The sequence below is a fragment of the Ambystoma mexicanum genome, chromosome 11, assembly GCF_040938575.1.
Source record: "Ambystoma mexicanum isolate Mex_15411 chromosome 11, UKY_AmexF1_1, whole genome shotgun sequence".
In the NCBI taxonomy this organism is placed as follows: domain Eukaryota; kingdom Metazoa; phylum Chordata; class Amphibia; order Caudata; family Ambystomatidae; genus Ambystoma; species Ambystoma mexicanum.
In genome coordinates this window covers 1004949806-1004964581 of record NC_090934.1, presented here as the reverse complement: position 1 = coordinate 1004964581, position 14776 = coordinate 1004949806, and the positions used below count along the sequence as shown (strand labels likewise).

The following is a 14776-nucleotide window of genomic DNA, read 5'->3' as shown; positions in this document are numbered from 1 at the left end:
CTGGGAGCGAGGGGTGTGTGGGAGAATGTGGAGAAGGAGAGAGGATAGACACGGTTTAGCAAGCTTGCAAAGTTTTGGTGATCACTTTCTTAACAAAATGATTGTTGTAATGCATTTTGGATCAGTTCATGTAATAATAAATAGTCTTGTATTTATCATACACTACATTCTCATATGTACTGCTAATTTGTAGATACATAATGTAAAATATTTTTTGTAAAAAATAATTCTCGCAAATAGCATAACAGAATGTTAATAATTTCTTGCCCTGCCTCTAGTCCCTACAGCTTCTTTTTTCGGAAACGCCAGCAGTCACCTAGAGACATTCTTTAGCCAATTCTGCCAGCAAACGGGGTCGTCAGTTCACCAAAGTGTCAGGAGTAGCAGAAGTCACATCACACACTCATTGACATCAAAGACAGTGACATCTAGTGACATTTGACTGCACTGATGTTTAGAGGAAGAGATGTCCCAAGTGTCACCACAGGAATAGCCTTATGACTTGATATGATATTTTATTTATATCTCGCTCGTACACAGGTGTTTCAGAGCGCGACCAGGCAAAGGGAGGGGAACAGGGGAGAAGTAAAAACAACAATCTTACTAGGCCCAGTGACATTGAGAACACGGAAGTGCATGGGGAAGGGAAAAAGGGGGAAGTGCATGGGGAAGGGGAAAAGGGGGAAAGTGCAGAGCATAGGAGAGAAACAAAAATAGTAAGTAAATAAATAATTAGAGTGTTAGTGGTGGTAGTGCAGCCTGTACGAGGCAGAGGTGCTAGGTTAGTCAGATAGGGTGCATCTGATAAGTGCAGAAGAAAAGTGGGTGTGGAACTGTATGGGTACAGATACAGGCCCCAGTACAAGGGGTGTCCCAGTGCAGGAGGATGGCAGGGTGAGCAGGTACCTGGGCCCGAAGGGCAGAGGGTGGCCAGGTGCACAGTGCTGAGGGAAAAGGCAGATCAGAAGGGGAGAAGCCGGGCAAAGGCAGAAGTGAAGAGGGAAGGTCTTGAGGAGCTTCCAGAACCGTAAATGGTTCTCCTCAAGTTTCATGGTGGCAGGGAGGCAGTTCAAATGGGAGGCCCCGGTCTAAGACAGAGATCTACCTCCAGCTCGTTTCTTTGAAAAACGACTGACCCAGAGAGAGTTAAAGGTAGAGGAGCGAAAGGCTCGAGAGGGGAGGTATTTACAGAGGGATAGTTTAAGGTATTTTGGACCCAGGCCCCAGAAAGCCTTGTGGACAATGCAAAGGGTTTTAAATGTAATCCTTGCATCCACTGGGAGCCAATGAAGGGATTTCAGAGCTGGCGAGATACAATCCCAGGGCGTGAGGCCAAGGACAAGTCTTGCAGTTCTGTTCTGGATTAGTTGTAAAGAGCGGAGAGTGGAGGCAGGTAGATTTAGAAAGAGGCTGTTACAGTAGTCCAACCTAGAGAGAATCAGAGCTTGGGAGAAAGTGAGCTTCTGAGGGAAAGTGAGGAAAGGAAGAGTACCTCTAAGGAGGTGCAATAAGAGGTTTGACTTTTTAGAGACATCAGAGATGTATGGGGAGAAGGAAAGTGTGGAGTCAAAGATGACCCTGAGGTTTTTAGCTTAGCTGAGGTGAAAGGATGGAGAGGGTGTACCAATGAGGAGGATCTCAGTCTTGTTGGCATTTAAACAGAGATCGTTGGCAGCACACCAATTTTGAATGGCGATGAGACCGTCAGAGATGAGGGAAGGAGAGGAGGTGGCTGAAGGAAGCCCGATTTGAGTGTCATCAGCATAGCACTGGAAATTTGAGCAAAAGATGGAAATGCAGTATGCAAGAGTTGCCAGGTATTGGTTGAAAAGCCTGGGCAAGAGGTTAGACTCCTGGGGAACACCACATATAGAGAGGGAGATAGAAGATAGGAAGGACCCAAGTTGTACCCAGGAGGGTCGATCAGAGAGTAAAGAGGTCAGCCAGGCCAGAGCCTGATCGGTGATACCCAGGTTGTCACTGATACAATTGAGCAGGGTGGTATGGTTGACTGTGTTGAAAGCAGAGGAGAGATCAAGTAGGATGAGGACAGAGGGAATGTTAGAGTCAAGGTTGCAGGGCAGATCTTCACGTATGTTCAGGAGAGCAGTTTCTGTGCTTCTGGCAGATCTGAAGCCAGATTGGTGGTCGTGGAGAGAGGCAACAGAGTCAGAATGAAGGTTAAGCTGAGAGATGGCAAGCTTTTCCAGGAGCTTACCCAAAAAGGGAGTTATGGAAATTGGGCGATAGCCGGGAAAGAAGGATCAGCTGTGGGTTTCTTGAGGAGAGGATGCACAAGGGGGTGCTTCAGAGGGGAGGGGAAAGACCCAGAGGCAAAGGAGAGGTTGCAGAAATCGGCAAGGGCCGGAGCAAGGGTATCGATGTGGTCCTTAATGGTTTCAGAGGAACACGGATGGACCTGTTTTGATGAGGCTTTCATAGATCGGTCTTGTCTAGCGACCTCATCGGGGGAGAAGAGAGGAAAGGACGAGAAAGAGGGAGGGTGGTTTGCTGAAGGTGGATCAGCAAGCAGAGAAAGCGAAGGGAGAGGAGTGGGAGAGAAGGAGGGAGTGGACAACATGTCCTGGGTTTTCGAGACAAAGTGTGCAGCAAGGGCATTGCAAAGAGCCTGAGAGGCGAGAGGAGGGGTGGCTACTTCAGCAGGGTTGGCTAGCTCCTTGTAGATTTTAAAGAGTTCGGCCAAGTTGTTAGATGCCGCAGAGACACAAGCATGAATGTGGACTCGCTTCTTGGTGCATACAGACAGTCGGTATTGCCTTTGGAGCAGCCGGCAGGCCAGTTTGTCAGAGGATGAGCGAAGAAGTCCTCCATTTCCTCTCGGCCGCCCTACACTTAAGTTTAATTGTAGCTAGGTCGGAGTCATACCAAGAATTGCACCTGACTTTGGGCTTCAAACGGATCCTCATGACAGGGGCAAGAGCATCAAGAGTGGCAGAGATAGAGGAGTATAGCAGAGACAATGCTGTGTCAGGGTGTGAGTCAGCCTGGTGTGAAGGACGGGGTAAGAAGGTGGCAGCGAAAGCCTCGACTGAGACACGCTTCATGGGCCGGATGTCCGAGAAGGTGGGTGGCAATCTTGGGGTGGGCTTGGCTTGCGGGGAGGAGATGGAAAGATGAGAGGAGAGGAGGCAGTGATCACTCCAGGAGAGATGAGTGGTGAGGGAAGTAGACAGGGGGAGGCCGGAGGAGATCAGGACATCAAGTGTGTGTCCAGCAGAGTGAGTCAAATCCTGAGGGGAGGATAGAGAGGGAGAGTGAATCGCAGAGGTCACGAAAGAGCGCAGATGAGGAACAAGGAGAATCAACATGGATGTTGAGGTCACCAAGGAGGAGGAGTTGAGAGGTAGAGGCCAGGAGGGCGGAGGAGAGGTCTGCCCACTCGGAGAGAAAAGAGGTGATTTGACCAGGGGGCTGGTAGAGAGTAGCAACAGTAAGAGAGTAACTAGGAGAGATACAGATCCTACAGACAAGGCATTCGAAAGAGGACTAGTGGGAATGATAGAGGCAGGAATCCACTCGGGCAAGATCAAGGCTACACCACCACCGGGCCGGGTGGATCTGGGGGCAGAGAGGATTTTGTAGCCATCAGGGAGGAGAGTGTCAAAGCTTGTGACAGAGCTGGCCGTGAACCATGTCTCGGTAAGACCAAGGACATCAAGGTCAAGTTCTTCTAGGAGGTGGCAGATGTCAGAGGAATGTTTGACAGCAGAGCGGGAGTTGAGGGTGGCAAGATGAAGATTATTGCCAGCCTTAAAGACCTTCCGGGGAGGGGTACAAATCAGAGGTGCACCCTGCGGAGGAGTGGAGGGAACATGAAATGGGGTTAGTGAGGAAGGAGAAAAGGGCAAGGTAGGCAAGGGAGGGGAGTAGGGTACAGCTGGAGATGAGGAAGTTGATGAGGCGAGGACATCGCCTATCAAAGAGAAGGAGATTGGCCTGAGGACCTTGCACCATGGCGTGCCATTTAGGTAGACATTAATGATGACTCTGGAGGAGTCAAAGGAATCCATACGAACTTCCCAGTGGGTGCCCCCATCAATGGAAGAGACAGGACAGAGCACAGAGATCATATGGGGGATCCAGAGATCTGGCGAAGGAACGACAAAGAGGATGTCAGTGAGGGTTTGTCTGGCAGAAGCGCTGGAATAGGTATCAGCACTGGGGAGACCTGGGTTGGGGGCCAAGATATCCTTTTTAAATTTCTTTTTATCAGACTTAGTGAGAAGGGAAGGATAGTTGATAGTAAAGCAGTTTGAGTAGATAGGAGAAACAGATAGCACCATGGGCAGGTAGAGAGAGGGGGCAGTGGGAGAAATAAGCAAATGCAGTGGTACGGTATAGTCACTGGGCTAGTAGGTTACAATTGAGGACCAAGTGCAATGAAAAACTCGCCCAAATTTGACTTTCCAAAACACACCCAACACACCCAAATTTGGCTTTCTAAAACACACCCAAATTTGACTTTCTAAAACACACCCAAATTTTACTTTCCAAAACACACCCAAATTTGACTTTCCAAAACACACCCAAATTTAACTTTCCAAAACACACCCACATTTGACTTTCTAAAACACACCCAAATTGGACTTTGTAAAACGCACCCAACACACCCATATTGGACTTTGTAAAACACACCCAACACACCCAAATTTGACTTTCCAAATCACACCCAACACACCCAAATATGACTTTCAAAAACACACCCAACAAACCCAAAAATCTGACTTTCTAAAACACACCCAAATTTGACTTTTCAGTTTAAAACAGGCTGGGGGAGAGTGAAGGTTCAAGAAAGGAAGGGAAAGGGTAAATGAAGGAGGGATCTAAACCCAAGGAGAGGATGTTAAGGGAGTCTTGGTGGTCCAGTTACATGGCTGAGTGAGCTGGCAGCCCTAGGGGCCCTAACAGCTGGGTGTGGCAGAGTCCATGCTGTGAGGACGTGCCTGGCGTGGGCTCCCGTCCTGAAATAAGATACTTTCTGTGGTGCATATATGGATTTAATTGCTCTGTTTGGCAAGCCAAAACGTTGCCGTAGCCCACATCCTGCTTCCAAGGGCATCTGGCGGGGGTTGCGCTGCAGATATCTGCGGCATAGAAGGCGGCATGCCCGCACTTTTGACAGCAAAGATGACGGGACATCGGCCCGCAGAGTGTGGCAGCATACAGTGAGGTGTCTGGGCCTCTGGGATTTGCCATTCGCACTTTCTGTGACTGTGTCGCCCAGAAACAGGCACACGCGATGAGTAGCTGAGTGGTGGTGCTAAGGGGCACAGGCGGAGTGGTGATACCTACTGGTGAACGCACAATGGTTAATCCCCCTCACTAATGTTGGGGTTTAGATTCTATTAAAGACAGGAGGCGCGTATTATGCATTATTCTTCACTTCTGACAACTACAGCAGCAAAGAAATAACTTTTACAAACAAAGGTTTGAACCACAAAACTTAAACAAGTTTAAAGTCAGTGTACACAGAACTCCCCAATCCAACATGGAGGACATGTCATGCCTTGTAGATGACCAATGAGCAGTGACCAACCCCCATAAAAGTCCCTTACTCCAACTCCTCTTTCTGCAGCTGTCTTGCATCAGACGTCCACTGCAAAGATTCAACAGCGTGGCACAGAGAAAAGGGTCCAAATGAATAGTGAAGGGATCTCAACCTTCCTGCAACATGAACTGCGATGAAATCCTTCTGACCAGATCTTTTCATGCCAGAGCTATAAGAACAGCAAACAAAAAACAGTGGGTGGCATAATACTTGCCTCCTGTCTTTAATAGAATCTAAACCCCCCTCACGTTAGTGAGTGGGATTAACCATTCTATGACACGACAGGAGGCTTCATACTATGCAAGTTCAAAGCCCTTGCATCACATTAATCACAACATGATCAATAATACTGCAATAAAATGTTTTGAATGTTCTCTCTAGACCAATCATCTGCTTTCAAAATGTTTCCCACACTACCCCACAGGAAAACGGCTTAGAAGCAATGTCACCCCAACGGAGAAAACCAAAGGAGGACATACGTTTCCACCTCCCGCATAACCCCCTAATTCATCTTGTTAAAGTGGCATGGGACACCATAATGGGGTTCCCTATAGGAAAACAGCAGCTGAGAGGTATTAGAAGGAGTAAAAACCTGTGTCTTCACTAAAACATTTCAAACACTTAATCACACAGAGTTTATAATCCTCCGGAAAGGCTATATACGAAATGGAGGAAAGAAACACTTAGTTCTTCTAAAATAAAGAACATAACCCCCTGAGGGGTAAACATTTGTTATCCACATCCAATGATCTCATATCAGAACCCTTCAATAGAAACAAGGCATAGCAGCATAGCTATTTTGGAAAACACAGATGTTGCAAAGACAAATCTTCAGTAGAAGGACAAGCTCGTAACAGATCCAAAACTATATGGACGTCTCCTAAAATACAATGATCAGCCGCAGGTGGAACCTTAATGCTAATTAAACTAAGGGCCCCTTGCACCAAAAAGCACCTACCCACTGGCTCACCTGCAGCCAAACATGCCCCGCTGAAATTACAGATCTAAACCTATTTATAGTCCTGTAAGCCTTCCCCTCTCTGAACAATTTCACCAGAAAGCTAACCGCCACTAGTGAAGGGGCAGGAACGGGATCGAAGTGTTGAGCCACACCAGCTAACCCAGCGGTTCCATGCTGAAGAATACCCAGACTTGGTAGAGGCTGCCCAGGAGTCGTTGATGACACATATAGAGTCTTCCTAAAGTCCAAGCCATAAGGGATAGGAGCCCCTGAAGGACTGCACGTGAGGGAAACGTGTTGGGTCCGACAGAAGCCTTGGGTGGAGAGGAAACGGATGAGGATAATCCCCCGCCAATCCAGAAGGGGCTGGTAACCACACCTGGGAGGACCAAAAAAAGGTGGGCGGGGGGTTCCTAATACCAGTGTTGCCACCTGTCTGCGTATCTTAACTAGCACTTTGGCTATCATGGCAAATGGAGGGAAACATACCAAAAAGGGGGGGGGCTGACCAATCCCGGAAAAAGTGTCAGGTGTTAGCTCACTGGGATCCGGTCTCCACCTGTAAAACCGGGGAACCTGTCAGATAGGTCTCGAGGTAAAGAGATGCACTAAATCGGACCCCAAAGAGACAAGATCTTGGCTCTCAAAACCCTGTCCAACATCCCGTCGCTCCCGTCATGGAAGTGACTGGAGTTCCAATCCGTGACAGCGTTGCTGACCCCCAGAAAATACTCTGTTTTCAGCACAATGTCCGGATCTAGACGGATATGCCAGGATTCCCTTGTTAGGACTGCTAGGGCCTAGGACCTGGTTTCCCTCAATGATTGATCTATCTAATCGCCAACACATTGTCTATCCGGAGGATGACACAGCAAAGCCCCTCAACATTGAGTAGGCTCATGACCCTAAAAGAGCTCACCATAGTTACAAACAATCAATTTGCAGTAGCTTCTATAATCGGACCACTTTCCATTTATGGAAATCCAACCTATCTAGGCCCACATCCTGCTCTGCTGGCATTTGACTCCAGAATGACATCCGGAGAGGGACTCAAAATTGCACTGCCATTCCATGCAACCCTGTATCTGATCCACCAATGGAGATCTAACCTACCCTCGGTGACTGAACCATCAACAGCTAGAAAGACGGACTCCTGCAAAGATGTTTTCGTCTTGGGGCGCTCCAGTGCCCTGCAATGGGCCGGGAAGATAGCTAGGAAGGAAGCTGACAACACCCAACAACCCTGGCTAACTGCCTGAGGGAGACCCTCCCTTTCCTAACGAGGAGACAGATTCTCTTATTATCTTGGAGAGCCTGCCATCCGGAAGGAGAAACAATCAGAGCTGAAATCTATATTGAAGGCCAGAAACTCGATCTATTGCGTAGGCTACAATATGTACTACTTTGACATTTATAACAAACCCCCAATGTCTGTAGAAGGGACAGAGTTAACTCCAGATGAGTCCGAACAATCTGAGAGCCCTGAGCTAACAGGAATACATGATCCAAGCAAATTAATATGCAAATCCCTTTGGACCTAAGGTAAGCCACTACCGGCTTCATCAACTTGGTGAAGCACTAGGGCTGATGAAAGGCCCCATGGACAGGAGGCAAAACTGCCTAGTGCGAGACCCCCATAGAACTGAAGAAAAAAAGTCCTGGTGTGGAGGAAAAACAGGGACCTCCAGGTACGCTGAGGAAACTAAGAGACTGTGAAGGACGCTTGGACCACTGCCTTTTTTGAAAAATGAGGTGTCAGACCTCTGCATCCATTAAACCCTGTTTGACCTTGTGAAACACTGGGGACAAAAAAACAAGGAAAGTTGAACAGGGGGGAGGGAAAAGCAATTCAAGGGATCTGAGGATATAACCTCCCACTAGGGAAGAAATCTGTGCAGACAGTAAAATATTTACTTGTACCCTGCATGTTGTTGCTGGTGGCCCCATGCTCTACTTGTTGAGCTATTGGAGTCCCTCCCCCTGGAGAAATGAGTCACCACCAAACTGCCTTCGGCCATAGGGCCCATCTTCTTTTCTGTCATGTCTGCCAGCTTGTAATCAAGTCGCACGAGGAGGAACCTACAGCGCTCATTAGAGATGGAGGTATTGATGTTGCCGAGCAGGCAACCGTTCTCTAAAACCGGCCTCACAGGACCTGCACTTCAATCGGGGTATTAGACAGGGCTGCCTCCTCTTGTAGTTCAAAATTCTGGGCCAGCGGACCCAACAAATCTTGCAACTTGCACTGACAGTTTCTCCAGGCCTTATGTAAAGGATAGTATGGACTGATCAATTTCTGGAATGAAGGCCACCTTATCTGGACCCACCGGCCTAGGGCATTCAAAACGCAATTTGCTTCTGTCCTGTTTAGTCAAGGGGCGTCTGACCCAATGATTCAAGAAGGATGATATGTCATCCGAGGGGTGTCATTCTAAGAGAGCCAGGGTCTAGCTTTCTCCTGCGCCTTTTGGAGGTGAGCGAGAGACCTCTGAACTATCTGTAGATGACTGCAGAGGCAGTAGCAGGAGCTACCTGACTAATAGGCGATATACTGGGACTGTAGGGACCCCTGCCACCTACGCTTTTAACCTTTTCCCAGAGAAGACATGAGTAGGGGAAGTGAATGGACTGAGTTGTCCTTGAACATGCCTAGTGCATTTACGGGGAACTTGAACTGAAATAGAAGAAATAACTTCCAGGGAAGTGTGAAAATCAGGGATTTAATTACAAGCCTATCAAAAGCAGAGGCTAATGCATAACTGAGGTCTGACAGGAGAGTAAATAAAAATGTTTAGCATTTAAATAGCGCTACCACCTTCAGACATCTTGAGCACCGCTCATTACTACCCACTGTGTGTGGAGCTCATTTCCCCGACCTTGGAAGGATGAAAGGCTGAGTTTGGCCCTGCCGATATTCAAACCTGCATCGACAGGCTTTCCACAGATGTTAAAGCGAGCGCTCTACTCTCTGTGCTATATAATCATCTCCAAGGATAACTGCATCACTTGAGCCACAGAGCACTACTAGGCAGGGAGGTTGTCCTATAGGTCTGTTAACCGCTTCTTCTCCCAACCTCACTTTAATTAGAAGTCCTAACCTGAGTGCTAGCATTCAGAGCACATGACGGCAGAAAAACGTCAGAAAATGTAAATATATATACCATGTAAGTGTATAAATTGTATATGAGTAGTATATGAAATATATATAAATATATATAAACTGCCAAGCAGGCAAGGGTTAATAAAATTCATAACACGGCTTCAATTGCCGAAAAACAGACACGCCGAGCTGGCGAAGTATGTAGCTGCTACCCTAGCAGGGTGTGGCAGTAAGCAGCATGCCAGAAAGTATCTCGCAAATTTTTTCTCAGGCAAGCCTGAAGCCGAGCAGGCCATTTAATACGGCCACATCGTGGCCAGGCAGTTACTTGAGAAAATATTAAGAAAAAATCCCCAAATTACCCCAGGAAGGAGGAAGAAACACCCTGTGAGCGCCGGGCCTGAAGCAAAAGCTTTAAAAAACAGGGTCGATCACGAGCAGTAATGCAGGCGAAATTTGCACACAGTGTGGGTGGGCCAAGGAAAGAGGGAGGAAAACCCTGCGAGCGCCGGCTCTGAAGCAAAAGCTCACAAACAGGCCTGACGCGAGCAGGAATGCGGGCGAAAATTGCTGCGAGCATATACAAATTCAGATACTAAAGAGGGGCTTGCACACGCCGAGCCTGAAGCTAATGCTGCTGACAGGCTTGCGTGCGACGCGCCTGGAACTCTACCGAACCGCGAGATGTAGCGGTGGACGTTCCACAGTTAACAAACAACAATGAAATGCAATAGAAAATTCCTCTTACTTGAGAGCAAACCTAGAGTGATTGTCTCAGAAATAACCAATATAATACATGCTACAATGCACATTAACTAACTAATGACTAGCAGCAAGACACAACTGAAAGGAGTGACTTGGCTTGTGGCGTCGGCAGCAAAGAAAGACGAGTTGGAGTTGGAGTAAGGGACTTTTATGGGGTGGGTCACTGCTCATTGGTCATCTACAGTGCATGACCTGTCCTCCATGTTGGATTGGGGAGTTCCCCATACACTGACTTTAAACTTGTTTAAGTTTTGTGGCTCACACTTTTCTGTTTGTAAAGGTTTTTTCTTTGCTGCTGTGGTTGACAGAAGTAAAGAATAATGCATAATATGAAGCCTCCTGTCGTGTCATAGAATCAGCACACTGCTTCCAGCGCCCCAGGGATGAATTGCATGCAAGCGTGGCCTCGCTGTTGATGGTGGGTCTCTATGGAGCACAGGAGCGAAGGACAAGAGCTCGGGGTGCACTGCCCTGCACAGTGGCACGGTGCTCTGCACTGCAGCAGTGGGAAGCTTTTTCGTGTTTTCGCAGCTTACGACAACGGAAGGCAGGCATTGGGGGGGGCACATTATTATGAACACCTCTGTGGTGAATTTCTTTATTGCTGAAGGCCAGCTTTGCCCTATGCCGCGCCAACGTTGGCTGCAAACCTTGGCTTAGCATAGCAGCCTAGTGCAGCACTGCCAGGAGGAAATGCCCTGCGGGCGCCTGGTGGAGCCCACTCTGAGTGGGCACTGCTCCCTAGACTAGTGGATGCTGATGGTGTGTGTGGCCTCCCTGTTTCTCAGCGGGGCTTTGGTGCTGGTGGAAGGGTGGGAGACGCTTCCTGGCAGAGGTCTTTTTTGTGTCTCTGGGGCACGGGTGTGCTCTAGGGGGCAGTCCTGAGTATTTAAATACTGTGAGGAGTGATTGAAGAAGCATTGTTTTACTGCTCCCCACTGACACTACATTGGGATCACTTGTGCCTTCTGCTATGGGAGTGCTGCATGCACATCTTGGAGTGGTCCACTACCACTGAGTTTGCTCTTGATTGATACAAGGACGTATTCAGTGCGATGGCTACCCTGCTCTTTGGCTCTTGCTGCTCTGTCAATTGGCACCACACTGGAGAGTGTTATGTCCGTTTCCCACATGTCCAGGGTATGCCGGCTAACAAGCAGAAGGGAGGTGGTAGAGGCACGATAATGGACTCATTTGCTGTTAAGGGCAAGCAACGGGACCCCGCACCCCAGACGGAGGGCAACCAGCTACGAGTGTTGTCGGCCCAGGAGACGACTTATGAGGACAAGATCCCTGCATCAATAGTGGCATCGCGCTCTTCGCTGGAGGGCAAAATAGAAGAGGCTAAGGCTGACGTGCATCTCTTGTGGCAGGAAATGCGATCTCTGGCTGAAAAAGTTACGACCATAGAGACGCTCTTGAAGGAGACTGCGACTGCTACTTCTGACTTGGAATCCAGAATGCACACCCTGGAGGCTAGAAATGCTGCATTGGAGCTAAGGGCTGAAGATGCAGAAGGGAGACCAAAAGCGGAGGAATATTTTTGTTCCGACAGAGAGGCTCCTCATGCTGGGCCTCAAATGCATGCTCATCTATCCCGCAATACTGAGGTGCTCTATAACGAGGCAATTGCATGTTGCTATGGACTGGTTGCTTCTTGTTGTTATGGTTGGTTGCAGGCATTTTTGATAGTATGGGAGCTGGTGGGGAACATTATTGGGGAAGAACATTTGGGGTGTGAGGAGCCTTGGATTTCTACTATAGCCAGTGGAACCCGGTGGGAGGGGAACAATTGCGGGTGGCAGTGTGGGAGGCTACAAGGCCTGGTCTCTAAGATGTGGTTGACAGTGCTGACAATATGCTGGTTGAATGGCAACACTTAGGGTACTGTTCTGGAATGTGAGGGGAATGGGGGCATACATATGGAGGAGCTGGGCGTGTTCCTATCTTCGCAGGAGAAAAGTGTCGATTGCACTGCTACAGGAAACGCACCTGCACCCTGAAGGGCAGGAGATGGTGGTGGCCAGATAGGGAGGGACGGGTTTTAGGTCTACGTATTCGCAGTATGCTAGGGGATATTGGGGTGGGTCGATGCTGCTGTCCCATTCGGTTACTCGAGGTTCACACAGACAAGGAAGATAGATGTGTTATAGTGCATGGCTTCATTGAGCATCAAGAATTGTACATAGTTAACTCCTACTCTCCAAACCAGGCGATAGCTGCCTTTCTTCACCCTCTGAGTGGCAGACTGGCACGCCTGCGCAGCACACTGCTCCTCTGGGGGGTGGGAGGGGGCACGTCTTTAATTGCGAACTGAACCCTGTTCTTAATAGAGCTGACTCCAGACAGGCTAGGCTGTCTCCTGCCTTGGCGCTCTTAATGCTACTCTAACGGACCTTTCACTGGCGGACATATAGCGGGAACTGCATGCAGACAGATGAGTTTATTCTGATTACTCTGCCCCTCATAAGGTTTACACCAGAATTTACTACATGCTTGTGGGATTGAGCACTTGGGTGCTTTCACAGAGACGGAGTATGACGGTCGGTCTATTGCAGACCACTCCCCATTTATAGTGAGCTGGAATTGACAGGGACCTAGGACCCCAGTTCCCACATGGCGTATCCCGGCAGATGATGTTTTTGGGGATTCCATGGAGGACTTCCTCACTGACCTTTTGCAGAATAATGTTGGAAGTTGGAGAGATGGGGGCAATCTGGGTAACCCTCAAGGTTGTGACTAGGGGAGAGGTTATAGCTGGGGCGGGTGGCATTTGAAAATCTCTGCATGAAGACCTTGGGAGTTTGGAAGATCAGATCCAAGCAATAAATGGTGATAGAATCCTGGACCCTGCATCTGAGGGAATGAGAGGACTCCGTGTGGTGAGACACAGTATTTATCTTCCTCTAAGGAAGACATCTCTTCCATACCAAAGTATGTAATGGCGTGCTGTCATAACAATTTTTTGCTCCACAAATGAAACATCTAAATGTGGATAAAAACAATCATAAATCCCTATGTATTGGTAGAAATAAAAACCCTTCCAAAACCCTGGAGTCTTATAAAGCTAAAGCACCCCTAACTCCCAAAGGTACAGTGAAAGGAAATCTGTGCATAATAACTGTTTAAACTCTAAAGAACTTTATTCATCTTTACAATCAAGTCTGGTGACTGATCCTTATGATATTTGTTTGAAGAATATTATGGGGAACAGAAATTAGTTTAAGAATACAAATCAAGCTAAAAAAACTAACTTTGTCATTAGGGAAAGTACTGAGACAAAGAAGAGGGCTAAAGAGGATCAGTACTGCAGTAGAAGTGACCCACACCTGAGGGAGACAGGGAGGCTTAAAAGGCCCCCTCAGGTGCAGGCCATAGTCGAGCAGAATGACCAGGAAGAGCAGTGTTATCTGTGTATGCAGCCGACACAGCAACTGGAGGAGGGAGAAGACGCCGGGACCACTGTTAACCAGAAATCCATAGCCGATCCTGAGAGGGTCTTTGCCGCCAGAAGCCTGAAGTGCAGAGGTCGTGCAGCGGGAAGCATGAAAGATGGAAGCTTGCCCTCTGAAGACCTGTTTTGCAGAGGCTGCGCAACAGGAAGCGAAAGCAAGAAAAGCTTTCCTCCTCAAGAGGCTCTCTCTGGTGGCTGGCGAGCACTCCCTTCGGCCACTATGAATACTGTGTAATGCCCTTTGCTCTGCCAATGCCCCTGCTGTTTTTCAACGCTTCATGGATCATCTTTTCTCGGACCTCATGTTACACTCCGTAGTCGTACCTTGACGACATTCTGATTTTCTCCAACAACCCACAAGAACATCGCATTCACGTATCGGAAGTCCTTTCACGCCTCCTTAAGAACCATCTATATGCCAAACTTGACAAATGTACTTTTCACCAACCTTCAGTAACTTATTTGGGCTTTGTGTTGTCTGCAGAAGGGACTTCTGTGGATCCGGCCAAGGTTCAACCCATTCTACACTGGAAAGAACCCAGCTCTGTAAAGGCTATACAAAGATTTTTGGGATTTGAAAGTTTTTATAGGAAATGTTTCCCCAACTATTCCTTGACAATTCTACCCCTGACTGCTCTTCTTAAGAAGCGTGTCATTTTCTTATGGAATGACACAGCTAGGAAGGCCTTTCAAGATCTTAAAGAACATTTCATGAGCGCTCCCATACTACGTCTTCCGGACCAAGACAAGCAATTCTTCTTGGAGACAGATGCATCTAATTCTGCTGTTGGAGCTGTTCTCAAACAACTGTGGAACGATTGCAAGCATCCAATTGCCTGTATGTCTAAGACTTTTTCCACTTCAGAACAGAACTATGCTGTCCTGGAGAAGGAGCTCTTGGCTATAAAGAACGCCTGCACGGAGTGG

The 14776-nt window shown here is 48.1% G+C and overlaps 1 protein-coding gene across 1 annotated transcript in view; it reads left to right on the top strand.

Annotated features, from left to right (window-relative positions):
• Window positions 1-14776, top strand: part of SPG11 (SPG11 vesicle trafficking associated, spatacsin) — a 1688331-nt gene that overhangs the window by 1340328 nt on the left and 333227 nt on the right. The gene's annotated exons all lie outside the window — the stretch shown is intronic.